General features: G+C 45.6%; 1 protein-coding gene across 2 annotated transcripts in view; it reads right to left on the bottom strand.

The window, feature by feature from the left end:
- PIK3CA (phosphatidylinositol-4,5-bisphosphate 3-kinase catalytic subunit alpha) overlaps window positions 1–9,625 on the bottom strand; it is a 242,171-nt gene extending 232,546 nt beyond the window's left edge. For both annotated transcript variants that reach the window (XM_073626255.1, XM_073626254.1), the window contains exon 1: window positions 8,995–9,625. The gene's annotated coding sequence lies outside the window, so the exon portion shown is untranslated. The remainder of the gene's footprint in view (window positions 1–8,994) is intronic.
- Window positions 9,626–18,802: the final 9,177 nt, after the last annotated feature.

Raw genomic sequence — 18,802 nt, 5'->3', positions numbered from 1 at the left:
AGTTGTACAAAACAAACAATTTCTACATCCATAAAATAAGCTTTGTAAATATTAGATTTCTGTCATAAACCCTTCCTTAAGGCCCTATTCACACCTGAGCGTAGCGTTTGAGCGTTTTTTTCCGGCGTTTTGACGTGCGTTTTTTCGGGCATATTTGCGCGTTTCCATGCAGCGTTGTCCGCCGATTTTGAGCTTTGGCGGTTTTTTTTATTAGCCAATAGGAAAAATGATCATATGTTTCATCATTTGTTGTTAGATTTTGTCATCTGCTTCCTGCTCCAAAAACGCCCAAATCTGCCCGATTCGCGCGACAAAAAAGGGTCCAGAACTTGTTTGACTATCAGGCGTTTGGCTTCAGGCGACTTGGAGTAGAGATGTGAACCATCTCCATAGAGAATAATGGATTTTTTCCCCTCAAGCATTTTGTAGCTACAGGCTTCAAGCTACAAAACGCTCAGGTGTGAATGGGCACTTACTGTCCCAATGTCACATTATTCACCTCCTGTCCAGCCACTGTATAAAAACAACCTCATGGGAGCAGGGCCGATGCAGCTGGATGTACCAATACGTCCTCCTGCATCGGCCACTGCGGATGTGCGCTTTCTAGATTGGCTAGTGGCACAATCTGTGACCCGCCGTGTCCAGTGAATTACTGATTGCAGGACCAGGTCGTTGTGCGCAGCCCTGGTACTATGTGATTAATCTCAGCGATCAGTCACAGTAGTAAACATTACTGTCGTTTAATACTGTGTGAGCTCTGTGATTGGTCACCGCCACACCAGTCATATTGTCTATAATCACAGCTACACCAGTTACATTGTCCCTGATCACTGCCACACTAGTCATACCATCCATAATCACTGCCACACCAGTTAGAGTGTCCCTTATCACTGCCACACCAGTCAGTGTCACCATAAGGACTTGTTCACATGTGTGATGTTCTCTGAAGAGCCATCTGTGTTTGGATGGCTCTTCAGAGAGCATTGGACAGGCAGTGAGCAGGCATTGTATCACCTCCTTACCACCTGCTTTAGTCCCTTTAACCCAGCACAAACAACTCTATTCACTTGAATGAGTCACAATCTGCAGGTGCAGAGGGGGTATAATTCCTGCCTGTGTATACCCTCAGCAGCTGCAGCTAAAGAGGGTAGTGGTTGAGGGGTTATAAACCCGCAACTCAACCACAAGGTTTTACCACCCCCCAACTTTCATTGTGAACAAACCCCATTAGTGCAGCAAATCACAGCTGGTGTCCCTGATTATTTCCTGTACTAACCCTGCCCTGTTTATTGACCACGTTTCTGCCTGTGCCAGAACTGACCCACCTGAATGTCTGACTAGGTTTCTTTGAGACACCAGTACTAGCCATCCCATGCTGACAACTGCACTCCTGGACCCACAGGAACACTCTCTCTTCTTTTACCTCCTGTACTTCCTGGCCAGTGAACATGGCATTCCTGGGGGAAATCACATACCAGTAGGCTTGCTTGACTTCTAGTAAATAGAACTGCTATAGACAATGCTACATTCCCTAAACTCATACAGAGGTGACCCTTACAGTACATTGGTTGATTTCTGTGATACACAAGATACAATGGGGGTTATTTACAAAAGGCAAATCCACTTTGCACTACAAGTGCAAACTACAAGTGCAAAGCGTACTTGAAATTGCACTGAAAGTGCACTTGGAAGTGCAGTCGCTGTAAATCTAAGGGGAAGATCTGAAATGAGTGGAAGCTCTGCTGATTTTGTCATCCAATCATGTGCAAGCTAAAATGCTGTTTTTTGTTTTTTTTGTTTTTTTTTTTTATTTTCCTTGCATGTCCCCCTCGGATCTGCAGAGACTGCACTTCCAAGTGCACTTTGCACTTGTAGCGCAAAATGGATTTGCCTTTCATAAATAACCCCCAATGTCCAGTATATAATTAGTGAAAATTTAATTTGGAGTACAGTGCTGCATGACTGAGTAATTGTCATTCAAATTGTGACAGCGCTGAGAGCTGAAGAATGAAAAAGATTTGAGGTGGTTAAAGAATCAGCGATCAAGCGACCGCTGTTACGGTGCTCACGTGATCGGAAGCTGCTCCCGCTGGTACCATTCTTTACCACTGAACGAGAGCTCATGCTCTCACTAGCTGTATAACGATGCATATGTGCGGGGTGTGGGCGTTAAAGCTCGCACTTTGCCATGACACATCTTTAGGTCCATATATATTTGGACACAGGTACAATTTTAGTTTTTTTTTTTTTTTTTTAAATGTATTTACCATAACATATTCAGGTTATAATTATATAATAGATATGGGCTGAAAGTGTACACTCAGGTTTAATTTGAGGGTATGTACATACAAATCGGAGGAAGGGTTTAGGAATTACACCTCTTAGGAATAGTCACCCCCCTTTTTTAAGAGACCAAAAGTAATAGGACAATTGAATCAAAAGCTTTTTCATGGCCAGTATGGGTTACTCCTTTGTAAATAACAAAGGAGTAACCCATTTATCAATTAACCACTAGCTGCCCGCCCACTGTCATATGACGGTGGGACGAGACAGCTCTCCTTCTGGGTGGACGTCATATGGCGTGACCGCCTTCCTGAGCCACTAGGGGGTGCCCGCCGCGTCACTGCGGACCCGATGTGCGTGCCCGGCAGCCGCTATGTCCGCCGGGCACCCGCAATTGCCCAGCAACCGAGCAGGATCGTGGATCTGTGTGTGTAAACACACAAATCCACGTCCTGTCAAAGAGGAGAGGAGACCGATGTGTGTCCCTTGTACAGAGGAACACCGATCAGTCACCTCACCCAGTCAGTCCCCTCCCCCCACAGTTAGAATCAACTCCCTAGGACACACATTAACCCCTCGATCACCCCCTAGTGTTAATCCCTTCCCTGCCAGTCATATTTACACAGTAATGAATGCATTTTTATAGCATGGATCGCTGTATAAACGTGAATGGTCCCAAAAATGTGTCAAAAGTGTCCGATCTGTCCGCCACAATAAAAATAGCAGATCACCCCCATTACTAGTAAAAAAAAAAAAAAAAAAAAAATTGGATATTATAGCAAAAAATTTTGTGTTTTTTCAAACTTGTCCCTCTTCTTTTGTTTATAGCGCAATAAACAAAAACCACAGGAGGTGATCAAATACCACCAAAAGAGAGCTCTATTTGTGGGGAAAAAATGATAAAAATTTCATTAGGGTGCAGTGTAACATGACCGCGCAATTGTCAAAGTGCGACAGTGCTGAAAGCTGAAAAATGGCTTGGGCAGGAAGGGGGTGAAAGTGCCCTGTATTGAGGTGGTTAAAGTGATTGTAAAGCTTTTTTTTTTTTGTTTTTAAATAACAAACATGTCATACTTACCTCCACTGTGCAGCTCGCATTGCACAGAGTGGCCCCGAGCCTCGATTTCTGGGGTCTCCCGGCGGCTCTCACGGCTCCTTCCCACATCAGATAATCCCCTAGGAGAAGCGCTCTCCCGGGGAGGAGGGGGGGGGTTACCTTGCGGGCGCGCTCCCGAGTCCAGCATTTGTGTCATGCCGGACTCGGCCCCGACCCCGCTTCATTGGATTGGACTGAAAGCAGCAGGAGCCAATGGCTACACTGCTATCTATCCAATCAAAAGCCGGGACCCCGTGGAGAGAGGAACAGCGCATCCGTGGAGAGAGGAACAGCGCATCACCACCGAGTGAATTCCAGGGCTCAGATAAGTAAAACGGGAGGGCTGGGGGGCAGGTGACTGCCAGAAGTTTTTTCACCCTAATGCATAGGATGCATTAAGGGAAAAAAAAAAAAAAAAAAAAAAAACACACACACACACAAGAGTTTACAACCCCTTTAAGCAGGTAAAAGGTCTGGAGTGGATTCTAATGCCCCGTACACACAATCAGATTTTCCAACAACAAAATGTTGGATGTGAGCTTGCTGGCGAAAAAAGTCTGACTGTGTGTATGCGCCATCGAACATTTTTTGTCGGACTTTCCGCCAACAAATGTTGGCTAGCAGGTTCTCAAATTTACCGCCAACAAAAAAACTTTGTCGGAATTTTCGATCGTGTGTACACAAGTTCGATGAACAAAAGTTCACGCATGCTGATCGGAATCAAGCTGAAGGAGGCGCACCGGCTATTGAACTTCCTTTTTCTCGGCTCGTCGTACGTCACCACGTTTGTAACTGTTGGCCAACATTTGTGTGACCGTGTGTATGCAAGACATGTTGGAGCCAACAACCTTCGAACAAAATTCCACAGTTTTGTTGTCGGAAAGTCCGATCGTGTGTACGGGGCATAAGTGTGGTATTTGCATTAGGAATCTATTGCTGTGAACCTACATGATGCATTCAAATGTGCTGTCCATCCAAGTGAAACAGGCCATTGTAAGGCTTCAAAAACTAAACAAATCCATCAGAGAGTTTGCAGCAACATTAGGAGTGGCCAAGTCAACAGTTTGATAAGTTTTGAGGAAAGCACGCACTGGTGAGCTCAGCAACATAAAAAAAGGCCTGGACGTTCACGGAAGACAACAGTGGTGGATGATCGCAGGATCCTCTCTATGATAAAGAAAAATCTATTCACAACTTTGACAAGTGAAAGAGACGCTCCAGGAGGTGGGCATATCATTTTCAAAGTCTACAATCAAGAGAAGACTTCGCAAGACCAAATACAGAGGGTTCACCACAAAAGGTCCAAACCATTCATAAGCCTGAAGAATAGAAAAGCCAGATAAGACTTTGCCAAAAAACAACTAAAAAAGCCAGACCAGTTCTGGAAAAGTATTCTTTAGACGGATGAAACTAAGATTAATTTGTACCAGAATGACGGGAAGAAAAAAATAAAAATAAAAAAGGTGTGGAGAAGGCTTGGAATAGCTCATGATCCAAAGCACACAAAGTCATCTGTAAAACATGGTGGAGGCAGTATGATGGTAAGGGCATGCATGGCTTCCAGTGGCACTGGGTCATTGGTGTTTATTGATGATGTGAAAGAAAAACAGACACAGCTGGATGATTTCTGCAGTGTTTAGAGATATACAGTCAGCCCTGATTCAGCCAAATGCAGCAAAGTTGATTGGATGGCGCTTCACAGTACAGATAGACAATGATCAAAAACACACTGCAAAAGCAACCCAGGAGCTTTTGAAAGAAAAGTGGAGGAATATTCTGCAATGGCCGATCTCAACCCAATAGAGCATGCATTTCACTTGCTGTAGGCAAAACTAAAGGCAGAAAGTCCAGCAAAAAAAGTACAACTGCAGACAGCTGCAGTTAGAGCCTGGAAAAGCATCAGAAAGGAGGAAACAGTCTTTGGTAATGCCCATGGGTTCCAGACATCAGGCAGTCATTGCCAGTAAAGGATTCTCAACAAAATACTAAAAATTAACATGATTATACTCATTTGTCTAATTACATTTGAGCCCCTGAAAATATGGGGACTGTGTATAAAAATGGTTGCAGTTCCTAAAATTTGTACTTATTTATGTTCAACCTCTTGAATTAAAGCTGAAAGTCTTCTGCACTTCAAATTCATTTGGATTTTGTTTCGTTTTCATTTTACTCTGGTGGCAAACAGAGCCAAAAGTATGAAAATTGTGCCTGTGTCTAAATATATATGGTCCTAACTGTATGTGTTGGGTGGTCATAAAGGGGTTAGTGGTGCCAAAGCACTGTAACCCAACAAATATTCTTGCACAGCAGCAGCTTGATCCTAAGCAAAAACTATACTGCATTGGCTGTTTTTAGTGAATTGCAGTGTATCATCATTACAACTGGTCACTAGTTAGTGTATCTTTATGCTGCTCCTCAGTTGTGAAGTTTTGAATAAAAACCTTTTTTTGCTTGGTCTCACTATTCACATTTAAAATCCTGGCCTATAAAATGTGCTTTGAAACATATGCATATAATTAACATTTTTAATCCTTTGTCTCAGGGAGAATAAAATTAACTTTTTGGATTTACAGATGAAGCCTGCCTGCTCACTTCTTTTCCTCTAATGAGCACTATTTACATTCTGTACAGAAAATCTGTATGATTTGTAGATTATGTGAAAATATCTTCTGTGTAAAAGGAAAGAGGGGTGAGGTACAAGCTGGGAGGTCACATATGGTATAGGAGAGAGGGAAGAGGAAAAATCTGGGGAGGTCTCATAAATAAGGTCATGGAGTGGTCTAGCCAGTCTCCAGACCTTAATCTTATAAAACATTTATGGAGGGAGCTGAAACTTCGAGTTGCCAAGCGACAGCCAAGAAACTAAGGATTTAGAGAAGATTATCTGTAAAGAAGAGTGGACCAAAATCCCTCCTGAGATGTGTGCAAACCTGGTAACCATCTACAAGAAACGTCTTACCTCTGTGCTTGTCAACAAGGGTTTCTCCACCAAGTACTAAGTCATGTTTTGCTTGGGGATCAAATACTTATTTTAGTCACTGAACTGCAGCTCAATTTATAAAATTAGTATTGTGATTTTGTATGGATTTTTGGTCGATTCTGTCTATCATTTAAAATACACCTATAATAAAAATTATAGACCCTTCATTTCTTTGTAAGTGTGCAAACTTACAAAATCTGCAGGGCATCAAATAATGATTCCCCCCCACTGTAGGAGAGAGAGGGGTGAGGTACAAGTTGAGGGGTGGTCATTTCATATAGACTAAGGGAAAGTCATCCTATATGGTATATTATAGGAGAGAGTTTGAGGTACAAGCTGGGTGAGAGAGGGGGGGGGGGTCCTAATATATGGGAAATATGAGCAAGGGGTGAGGTACAACCTCATATACAGAATTGCAGACAGGGGAAAGGGTTCTCATATATGGTATTGCAGAAAGGGGTGGAAGTCCTAATATATGCTATAAGAGGGAGGGGTAAGATTAAAGCTGGGAGGGGGCTCATATATAGTATAGGAAAGAGGGTTGAGGTGCAATGGGGGGTGTCTAAGGTATAGTATAAGACAGAGGTACATGCTGGGGAGTCCTATTTTTGGGGGAGGAGAGTGGGATGAAGTACAAGATGGGGAGAGGTCTCATAAAAGGTACAAGCTGCACGAAGGGCTCATATATAGTATAGGAAAAAGGAGAGTCACAAGCTAGGTATAGGTGAGAGCAATGATAAACAAGCAGTCTAATATATGCTATAATAGAGGGGGGAGGGGTACAAGTCGATCTAGTAGAGCAGAGGGGGGAGGGGTACAAGTCGATCTAGTAGAGCAGAGAGGGGAGGGGTACAAGTCGATCTAGTAGAGCAGAGAGGGGAGGGGTACAAGTCGATCTAGTAGAGCAGAGAGGGGAGGGGTACAAGTCGATCTAGTAGAGCAGAGAGGGGAGGGGTACAAGTCGATCTAGTAGAGCAGAGAGGGGAGGGGTACAAGTCGATCTAATAGTAGTAGAGAGGGGTACAAGTCGATCTAGTAGTAGGGAGGGGAGGGGTACAAGTCGATCTAGTAGTAGTAGTAGAGAGGGGAGGAGTACAAGTCGATCTAATAGTAGTAGAGAGGGGAGGGGTACAAGTCGATCTAATAGTAGTAGAGAGGGGAGGGGTACAAGTCGATCTAATAGTAGTAGAGAGGGGAGGGGTACAAGTCGATCTAATAGTAGTAGAGAGGGGAGGGGTACAAGTCGATCTAATAGTAGTAGAGAGGGGAGGGGTACAAGTCGATCTAATAGTAGTAGAGAGGGGAGGGGTACAAGTCGATCTAATAGTAGTAGAGAGGGGAGGGGTACAAGTCGATCTAATAGTAGTAGAGAGGGGAGGGGTACAAGTCGATCTAATAGTAGTAGAGAGGGGAGGGGTACAAGTCGATCTAATAGTAGTAGAGAGGGGAGGGGTACAAGTCGATCTAATAGTAGTAGAGAGGGGAGGGGTACAAGTCGATCTAATAGTAGTAGAGAGGGGAGGGGTACAAGTCGATCTAATAGTAGTAGAGAGGGGAGGGGTACAAGTCGATCTAATAGTAGTTGAGAGGGGAGGGGTACAAGTCGATCTAGTAGTGGGGAGGGGTACAAGTCGATCTAGTAGTAGAGAGGGGAGGGGTACAAGTCGATCTAATAGTAGAGAGGGGAGGGGTACAAGTCGATCTAATAGTAGAGAGGGGAGGGGTACAAGTCGATCTAATAGTAGAGAGGGGAGGGGTACAAGTCGATCTAATAGTAGAGAGGGGAGGGGTACAAGTCGATCTAATAGTAGAGAGGGGAGGGGTACAAGTCGATCTAATAGTAGAGAGGGGAGGGGTACAAGTCGATCTAATAGTAGAGAGGGGAGGGGTACAAGTCGATCTAATAGTAGAGAGGGGAGGGGTACAAGTCGATCTAATAGTAGAGAGGGGAGGGGTACAAGTCGATCTAATAGTAGAGAGGGGAGGGGTACAAGTCGATCTAATAGTAGAGAGGGGAGGGGTACAAGTCGATCGAGTAGTAGTAGTAGAGAGAGGTACAAGTCGATCGAGTAGTAGTAGAGAGGGGTACAAGTCGATCGAGTAGTAGTAGTAGAGAGGGGTACAAGTCGATCGAGGAGTAGTAGTAGTAGTAGTAGAGAGGGGTACAAGTCGATCGAGTAGTAGTAGAGAGGGGAGGGGTACAAGTCGATCGAGTAGTAGTAGAGAGGGGAGGGGTACAAGTCGATCGAGTAGTAGTAGAGAGGGGAGGGGTACAAGTCGATCGAGTAGTAGTAGAAAGGGGAGGGGTACAAGTCAATTGAGTAGCGAGGTACAATCTGGGAAAAGGAAGGAGGGGGGGTTACTCATATGATACAACAGAGAGGGCTGAAGGGAAGCGTCCTCTATGGGAAGTCATGTATCTTGCCATGTTTCTAGTCCTACTCCCCCCAGTGTCCTCCACTCCCAGCACACAGTGTATACACAGCCCACTGGAAGGAATAGGATTTCAGTAGATAGAAATGCACAAGAAAGCCATTTCCAGGGACAGGCTGTACTGACAATCCTAGGGACACCTACCCAGGCAGACAACTCCAGTGTGACCCACAGCCTCCACCCAACACACAGACATATTTACCTCAGCGTGCCCCCAGAACCTCCTCCGGTGCTCTCACTCCGCCCTCATAGTCCCCCAGGCCGGGGGGAACAGGAGGCCCCCCCAAAGTTGTCGGAACAATGCGGCACCTCGAACTCAGCCCTCGCCCGGTTCCAACTCTGTAAACGCCGTTGGATTTGTTGTATTTTTCCTCCTCCTCAGCCGCTCAGTTTCCGTTCCTGCTTCCGGCATCCGGTGACGTCACTCTCCACTACACGCTTCTATTTTTTTTTTTTTTTTATTATTCCTTATAGATGCTTTATTTAAAAATAACACGGCTAGAATTTACCAGGCAGACTGGGGCTGGAGCTTCCCCCTGGCTGTGACATACATTCCAGTTTATGTGAGAGCAGAAAAAGGAGGATACACACAAAGTCCCAGCTCTGGTCATGGCAGTAAAGAATTCCTTAGCTCCAGACTTATCACAACACATCTATTATACCTACCCCCATGGGATGGAATCCTCACACTCTGCCCATACACCAGCAGAATTTCATTCCAAAGGTTTCAATGGTTAATCTGGCAAGCTGCCAATCATTTTCAACCGTAGTGACAGAAAAAAGCAAAGGATTGAAAATCCCCCAAAAATGTGCAATGTGGCAAAAATGTGTACTTACTGTAATGTACATGAGAAGTTTGGTCCAGGATTAGGACTTCTGTGGCCACCAACATTCATTATTTCAGGCCTTGTTCACACGGGCGTACATGAAGCAGACCTTCACCCTAACTTTGAAGCTGTCTTCACCGCCACCTCCCTCTCTTAGTAATGGACATTCCTTTTTTTTTTAGGATTTTATTTGTGCTTTTCTCAGCTATTTTCACTTTCCTCACCTTGGCGAGACTTTGTCATTGCCCCCCCAATGTGCGGCCCCAAGAGACCCCTGTAAGCACATCTGTTTACACAATGAAGGAACTCAGTATCTGTGCACACGCAGGTTTTACTGCTCATGTGCAAAGGTCGCTAATAGAGGAAGCTAGAAACCTTTTTATCATGGCACGTGTGTGGCATTTAAAGGACGCATGCGCAGATGTTTTGACAAGTTCTGCCAAGACCTGAAGGTTGGGCAGAGCCTGAGTGCACATCTGCGCACACACCATAATGGCAGCACCTGCAAGGTGGAGCCGCTGAACAAGGCAGATTGAAGATCCGCTTAAGCTTATATATATATATATATATATGCAAAGGGCCGCGTTTGCCCGCACAGGTCTTTAGTGCATCCCCATGGAGGCACTCCTATTCATGTCTATTGTGATGCAGTGTCCATGCAGCAGCTGCACACCAACATACATGAATGGGACGACCTACACATAAATGCGTGCATCCCATGCAGGCAAACAAGGCCCTTCCCACAGATGTACAGTCATGCTTAAAGCAGAACTTAACAGCTTGATAAAATATAATGTTCTTCAGCAAGGAACATACATTCCACATTATTATTTATGCTACCAAAATTAGCATGTACTGTAAACTGCCTCCAGCATTGCTCCTGTTTCTTCTTGCTGGAGGCTGCCATTTTGCTGAAGAGTCCCTTGAACAGGAGTAAATTGGAAAGTGGAACTAAACCCGTTGATTTAATGGTTTTAAAAAACAGTTACATTCCTGGAATGCCGGTGTTCTGTCAGATTAGGCGACTTGTCGGAATTGGTAATGGAAGTGACGTTTCATCGCCGCCATCTTGCTACACCCCATACTCCTTCACAGTAACGATACACAGAGAAGGGGGCAAGCAGACATCTTATTACACCCACCGGAGTTTTGCACCACAGTTATTTTTAACAGGAAACGGAGCATATATGGTGAATTACAGTATTTGGAAATCCATTGGACTGTTTACATGTTGAATTATAAAAGCAGCGCTGTTCTGTCACATTAACAAACCTGTGAGATCAGCAGGTTTGCCGCTGCTTTTAAAATTTAACAGATGATATAGTGCCAGGTTAGGTGATATAGTACCAGGTTAAGTGATATAGTGCCAGGTTAGAGTGATATAGTGCCAGGTTAGGGTGATATAGTGCCAGGTTAGGTGATATACAGTAGTGCCAGGTTAGGTTATAGTGCCAAGTTAGGTGATATACAGTAGTGCCAGGTTAGGTGGTATTGGCAGGCTAGGTTGTAGTGCCAGGTTAGGTGGTAGTACCAGGTTAGGTGGTAGTGGCAGGCTAGGAGGTAGTAGCAGGATAGGTGGTAGTGCCAGGTTAGGTGGTAGTGTCAGTGGTAGACTAGGAGGTAGTGGCAGGCTAGGGGGTAGTGCCAGGTTAGGTGGTAGTGCCAGGTTAGGTAGTAGTGTCAGTGGCAGGCTAGGAGGTAGCGGCAGGCTAGGGGGTAGTGCCAGGTTAGGTGGTAGTGGCAGGATAGGTGGTATTGGCAGGATAGGTGGTATTGGCAGGTTAGGTGATAGTGGCAGGCTAGGTGGTAGTGGCAGGTTAGGTGATAGTGCCAGGTTAGGTGATAGTGCCAGGTTAGGTGGTAGTGTCAGGTTAGGTGGTAGTGTCAGGTTAGGTGATAGTGGCAGGCTAGGTGGTAGTGGCAGGCTAGGTGGTAGGGCCAGGTTAGGGTGGTATAGTGCCAGGTTAGGTGGTAGTGTCATGTTAGGTGGTAGTGTCATGTTAGGTGGTAGTGCCAGGCTAGGTGGTATAGTGCCAGGTTAGGGTGGTATAGTGCCAGGTTAGGGTGGTATAGTGCCAGGATAGGTGGTAGTGCCAGGGTAGGTGGTATAGTGACAGGTTAGGTGGTAGTGCCAGGTTAGGGTGGTAGTGCCAGATTAGGGTGATATAGTGCCAGGTTAGGTGGTAATGGCAGGCTAGGTGGCAGTGCCAGGTTAGGTAGTAGTGCCAGGTTAGGGTGGTAGTGCCAGGTTAGGGTGGTAGTGCCAGGTTAGGTGGTAGTGCCAGAGTATATACATGACAACATGAATAGATAAGATAATGCTGGTCCTGTTCCCCTCTTCCTCCATCACCTGCACTAAAATTATGATTCTATGGCTGTCCCTGCTGCTGCAGAACCTCCTTCTCCCCCTACCTGAAGTAAAGTAAAAAAAAAACTCACATGGAAGCTAGCAAGCTGAGGACTGATTCTGGCTTCTTCCTTGAACTGAAGTCAAAATGTGGCGGGCGGGAGGGGAAGAGGGAGGGGCTGCAGCAGACAAAGCATTATTGGCTAACACTGAGATGAGATGCAAATATCCCCCCTCCCTTTGATGGTCAGGAGTCGGGACACTGACATCATGCAGCCCTGCATCTTACTGCTGTGTGCACAGGTTGGAGATGTTGTTTTGCACACACACAGGGGCGGGATTAAAGGTGGAAGCGCTGCTGCTGGAGCTGGCTCTGCCTTCTGTCATTATGACAAGCAGGAGACCCGGACTACAAACTTTACACAACATCACAGGGAGAACAGCAATTACAGAGCAATGCCCTCTGTGTGTCTCTCCCTCCAGCAGCTGGGAGCCTACAGAGAATCGCTCTGTAATTGCCGTGCCGATCGTGGGGGCCACAGTATTCTGTTGGGGGGTCAGGGACCCATGTGGCCCCACCTTAGTGATGCCACTGCTCACAATTAGGATAACTGGGGATGATCAGATCCCTTCATTGGCTGTCAGCAGGACACTAAAAGCTTATTCAGATGATGCTATGAATTAATTTAGAGATTCAGGCCATCTCTTGGTCACTTGGTAAGAACAAAGTAAAGTAAGCAACATCCAGAACAATTGCTGCATGGATCATGTTGGCTATACAATGGGAATATATTGGAAAAGGCACGGCTCCTTTGGAGGCATTGACAACATACTCAACCGAGGAGGGTGTTGACTTTGTGGTCTTCCTGTCATGTTTTTCTATCAATCTCTTCATTGCTCACTACATCATGTAGCCAGCATCTTATTCTGTAATTTTGGCTTTAAAGTTCTGTCAGAAAATAGCTGTGAATAAGGCAATTTTTCACAAAGAAATTTTTTTTTGGGGGGGGGGGGGATGGGGGGGTTGGTGCAGCTGGGAGGTCCAGCCTAAAAAAGGAAATGGCATTAAAATTCATAAAAAATTAAAAAAAAAACATTTTTTTTAACTTACCTGAAACCCCTGTTGCTAGGCAGTCTTCCTAATCTGCCTCTTCCTATTCCGCGGTGCTTCCTCCTCCTAAGGTGAGCGGCCCCGTCGCCTTCTGGGAAATGTGTGTGTCCCAGGAAACAACGGGCCATTCATAGAGCACGGCGCCGCTTGCGCATGCGCAATAGGAAACTGGCAGTGAAGCCGCAAGGCTCCACTGCCTGTTTCCCTTAGTTAGGATGGAGGTGTCGCTGGCCGATCCGATGGACGGATCAGCCTCGGGGGGGCCGATATCGCGGGCTCGCTGGACAGGTAATTTTCCTTATTAAAAGTCAGCAGCTACGGCCAGAACCCCACTTTAATGCATTCTATGCATTAAGATAAAAAGCCTTCTGTGTGCAGCAGCCCCCTCAGCCCCCTAATACTTATATGGACTAATCTTTATCCAGCGATGTCCATAAGTCCCTCAGCCGTCTGGTTCTGATTGGCTGAGACACAGCAGCTGGGCCATTGGCTCCCGCTGCTGTCAAATTCAGTTAGCCAATCAGGAGGCTAACTGAGTGTCTGAACAGACGTGGCTCAGTGTCTGAACAGATAGCTGCAGCTCAGCTCAGGTGCCCCTATAGCAAGCTGCTTGCTGTGGGGGCACTCAACAGGAGGGAGGGGCCAGGAGCTCCAGCCAGGGACCCACAAAGAGGAGAATCTGGGCTGTCCTGTGCAAAACCAACTGCACTGAGCAGGTAAGTATAGCATGTTTGTTATTTCAATTGAAAAAAAAAAAAAACAAGACTTTAGTATCACTTTAATTGAATAAGCTGAAATTTGAAGCTGATTGGCTACCATACACAGCTGTACTGGATTTTGCAATTTCTAGTTCTAGTAAATCAACCCCTATGTGTTCTGTTTACACCACAATGTTACTGTCATATAAGTTTACAGAATTTGGAATTCAGAATTAGAAGTACAGAACTTTAAATTCTAAACTTGGAATTTGGAATTCGGAACTCAGAATATGGAATTCAGAATTTGGAACACAAGATCTAGAATTTGGAACTTGGAATTAAAAATTAAAAATTCGGAACTTAGGATTCAGAACTTAAAAAACGTAAAAGTCGGAACTCAGAATTTGGATTTGAGAATTTAGAATCTGGAATTCGGAACTCCAAATTTGGAATTTGTAACTTGGAATTCTGAACTTAGAATAGGATCTCAGTGTGATGAATGCAGCGTCAGACCCCAGACATCTTCACCAACTGTGAATGGCTGGTCAAGCTCACATTGCGCTGTCACTGATATGCGATAATGACACTCTCAGCCTCACCCTACACAAAGATTCTCCAGTTCACAGGACCACAATCTAAGTGCCAGCAGACTGACAGCAAACATCGGTGGGTCTGGTTATCTACATAGTTAACCCTTTACACCCTAAACTGGCACCATATAGTTTAACCACTTGCCGACCTCTGCACGGCAATATACGTTGGCACAATCGCAGCGGTGGGTAAATGGGCGTACCTGTACGTCCCCTTTAATTTAACTGTGCGCGCCCGCCGCGTACAGCTTGACCATGCCCGATGTCTGTCGGTCTCCCGGCGATTGTGTCACGGAGCCGCAGAACAAGGCATTGTAAACAAGGCATTTCCCTGTTCTGCCTTGTGACATGACAGAGATCACTGCTCCCTGTCATCGGGAGCAGTGATCGCTGTTATGTGAGTTGAAGCCCATCCCCCCTACAGTTATGCCCCGTACACACGGTCGGATTTTCCGATGGACAATGTCCGATCGGAGCGTGTTGTCGGAAATTCCGACCGTGTGTGGGCGCCATCGGACATTTTCCATCGGATTTTCCGACACAAAGTTGGAGAGCAGGAGATAAAATTTTCCGACAACAAAATCCGATCGCGTCAATTCCGACCGTGTGTGGCCTGTTCCGACGCACAAAGTGCCACGCATGCTCAGAAGAAATTCCGACATGGGACAGCTCGTTCTGGTAAACGTAGCGTTCGGAATGGATACAGCACTTTCGTCACGCTGCAATGTTCAAAATGGTTTAATACAGCGCACTCTCTTCTTCTTTATAATGTGACAAGAATTAAGTAGTTTTGCTGCTCATATTCACACACACTTCTCACAAACTTATTTCGTTACTATTTATCGGGATTCCCTCAATATATTTTGATTTCTCACATCTGACAACAACATTTTTTGTTTTTTTTGGACTTTAATGTAGATTCTTTTTTTGTGTTTCTCTTTTTTATTTTTTTTTTTTTTGGTGATTTTGATTTGTATTCCCGAAAATGTTTGTGTGTGTTTTTGGTGACAAGTTCCCACAACACCATTGATATGTTGTTCTATTTAATCTGTAGGAGATTGTTTGGTGTTGTTGTCCCTTGTTAATTTCACATTGTACTTTAGAAATGTACCTGAATCGTCACCAACAAACTGTCCTTTTTGGATGAAAACACACACAGGAGAGTAGAATTTACCCAAAAAAATTTTAGTAAGGGCTCACAACTAAACAAAGAGGGAGGCAACGCTGGAGAAACTGCAGAAGTGGGCGAAGCCTGGGACCCCTGGGGCAGACATCAATTATTTAAAAGCAAAATTGGTGGCCTGAGGAGTCCATATCATAAGGGAGGGCAGTCTGGTCCAGAAGTCCCAGAGATCCGGAAAGCAGCAGATGACATCTGTGTCCCCAGGCTGTGGTCATACAAGAGACTGCATCTTCTGTCAGACCAGACTGAACCCAGGGCAATCACTCTTTGGTCTTCCTTCCACGCTTCCTTACAGGCTTTGGCTGTGGTGGTGGAGTTGTGGCAGCAGGAGGAGGAGGAGGAGGAGGATGAGGATCGTCCCTCTCCATGACATCTGTCTTGTGTGTCAGTTCCCCACTCTCCCCCTTACGAAGGACTTTATAAATCAGGTCCTCAGAGATCTTGCGTTGACCCTCCTGCATGCCCTGCAATTTTGTGGCAGCCATGCAGGCAAAGGCCTCTTCAGGACTGGGGAAGGCTCTGAGGGACGCCGAAGCCTCCTGGATCAGCCTGTACGCTGAATCCTGCACAGGACTCGGAGTGGCCTTCCTGGCTCGTTTATATGGCAGGCGGAGGGGAGGAACCTGAGACTCAGTCAGGCTGCGACTTGTCCCAGGCTTCTCTTGGCTGCCACTTAGCCCCGCCTCCTCCTGGCTGCCACTAATCCCCGCCTCCTCCTGGCTGACACTAATAATCCCCGCCTCCTCCTGACTGCCACATTCCACAGCCTCCTCCTGGCTGAGGTCTTCCTGTGTATGAAAAAGGGACATAGTTTTAGTTTTTTATTCATCAATCACACACAATTTTCACCTCCTGACTGCTGCAAATTGAATGTTAACAAATATAACAGTCTATCCTTCTGAGCCCAGCAGTTTTCATTCTTTTCCCAATTTTGGGTGCCCACTACTGTCTATTGATATGTAAAGCACTTTTTTTAATCAGCAATTAGTGATCAATAATAACATCTAATAAACATCATTTATTTATTGACCAGAAATCTGTAGAAGAATGCTATACCTGACTCCAGCTGGGCTCCTCCATTTCTTCCTGGCTGGAAGGCCCAGGTTGGCCATCGGAAGCCTCAGCTGGGGTGGAAGGAAGAGTGGAAGGAAGAGTAGAGAGGGATTCCCTGACTTCAGTGTGGTCTGACAGAAATCGCAGTCTCTCATAGTACCACAGCCTGGGGACATAAACGTCATCTGCTGCAGCTCCGGATCTCTGGGAATCTGTGACCTTCTTGCGCTCCCTAAGATAAGTGCTCCTCAGGCCACCAATTTTAGCTTTCAAATAAGGGATGGTTGCTGTGGGGACCACCGACTTCACCAACTCCAGCAGTTTCTCCAGCGCTGCCTGCCTCTTCTGTTTGTGATTATAGTGGGGGTGTCTCACTTGCCACAGACAGGGCAGCTCCCTGTACTTGTCTATGAACAGGGGGAGGAAATTGTGGTCGTTGAACCCATCCATTTTCTCTGTAAGACACAACACAAGACAAAGCCTAATGTCAGGCCAAACTCCCCTAATCTTGTTACAATATAGGCTTCCATTTCAAAGCAGTATAGGCCCAAGTTTAGATCCTACCTTCGTTAGCACGATCGGCGTCTCCGATGATCCTTCCTCCGCTCACAGATCGTACGTAAGACGCGCGCGTTACGATTTATACGCACTGCGCATGCGTATAACTCGCCCCTGACGTTCTTTCTAGTCTATTCTCCGCCCCTTTTCGTTCGGCGCAGTAGGGGAAGAGCACATGGCGGATAGACAGCAGGATCGTGCTAATTGTAGCAACGAGGAGGAGGAGGAAAGGCTGGAGCCTGAAACGTCCCGATCCAGAAGGAGATTAAAGGACTCAAATATGTCCTTTGGGGAAATGTTGGAGATGGTGGACATCCTGAAGAAGGCCGACTATGATGGAAAGTATGGGCCTTACCCCAACCCCAATGTCAGAAAGGCCAAGATCATGGCGAAAGTGGTCAGGAGTCTGCACCGGAAATTCGGGGTACGACGATCGAAAGATCAGCTCAGGAAGCGGTGGTCGGACCTGAAATTACGAGAACACGAGCAGTACAGAAAGATCCGGAGATTGCTGCAAAAAAGTAAGTAGTTGTACTGTGTTCCTATTCTTTATGTTTATTACGTTCGTGCTGCTCCATGTGCTTTGTTGTACAGTTTAAAATGGCAACTTTCATGTTCATGGGCATATTATTCGTTCGGATCACACATTGTTATTTCGGACGATAAAATACCATTGTTTAGGCCATATGCATTTGGCCACCATTTTGACGCCCTATACTTGTCTTCAAAGAATTGGGTTGTGTAGATGGCTTTGTTACTAGAATGAAATGCAAACTAGATTGTGTGTAAGGAGAGGACACTCAGCAGCTGTTTTCACATCTGGACACTGGAGCACTAGTGTGGGACACAAGAACACCATTTTTATTAGGGGGGCCACACAGGTGCCCCAGTGTATTCTATAGGGGGGGCTACATCTGTGAAGCTTTTACCAAACAGGTAAAGTTTTGCAGCTTGACAAAAAAGCTACATCTTGGAACTCTGCTAAAATAGACAATTGTACCCCACTTCCAAGCAATGTTTCATCTTTATAGTTCTGACATTAAATATCTGTGTGCTAATTATACCATTTTTGTTTTACATAGGGGAGAAAAGACTCGGAGGACACCCCTCATCCGAGGAGACCAGAGCCCCCCCCCTCTGGAAGAAGGGGAAATCCACCCAACACAAGATGAGCAGGAGGATGAAGACGTGGTGGAAGTAGTCACCACAACAGGTGAGTGTCTGCAACCACAGGCTCAGATAAGAGATGGATGGCGGCATATTTTTTAGACATAATTTATTTTGGGTTTCCTCTCTTTTTAGGTGATCGTGAGGTTGTGGATCCAGATCCTTTCACATCCGAAAGTGCCCAGATCCTGATCGGGGAGATCATGGGGTGTAATTTACAATTGGAAAACATCAAGCAAAACATCAATGATGTTATTCCAAAATATAAAAACATCATTGATGTTTTGGGGCGAGTTTAAAACCCCTCCAAATCACTTTCTTCTTTTGTGTGCTACAATGTGCTAAATGTTTTTGTGATTTTTCCCAAAGCCAAATTTGGAGGATGCACACAATGTGTCAACATGTGCTATCTGCCATCACGGGAGATCAATGGACGCGTTTTGGGGGTGCAACACCTTCCTCAATAATAAAGTAGC

The sequence above is a fragment of the Aquarana catesbeiana genome, linkage group LG04 (genome assembly GCF_042186555.1).
Source record: "Aquarana catesbeiana isolate 2022-GZ linkage group LG04, ASM4218655v1, whole genome shotgun sequence".
Lineage (NCBI taxonomy): Eukaryota > Metazoa > Chordata > Amphibia > Anura > Ranidae > Aquarana > Aquarana catesbeiana.
The sequence above is the reverse complement of the archived record's forward strand: the minus strand, read 5'-3'. Positions and strand labels throughout refer to the sequence as shown.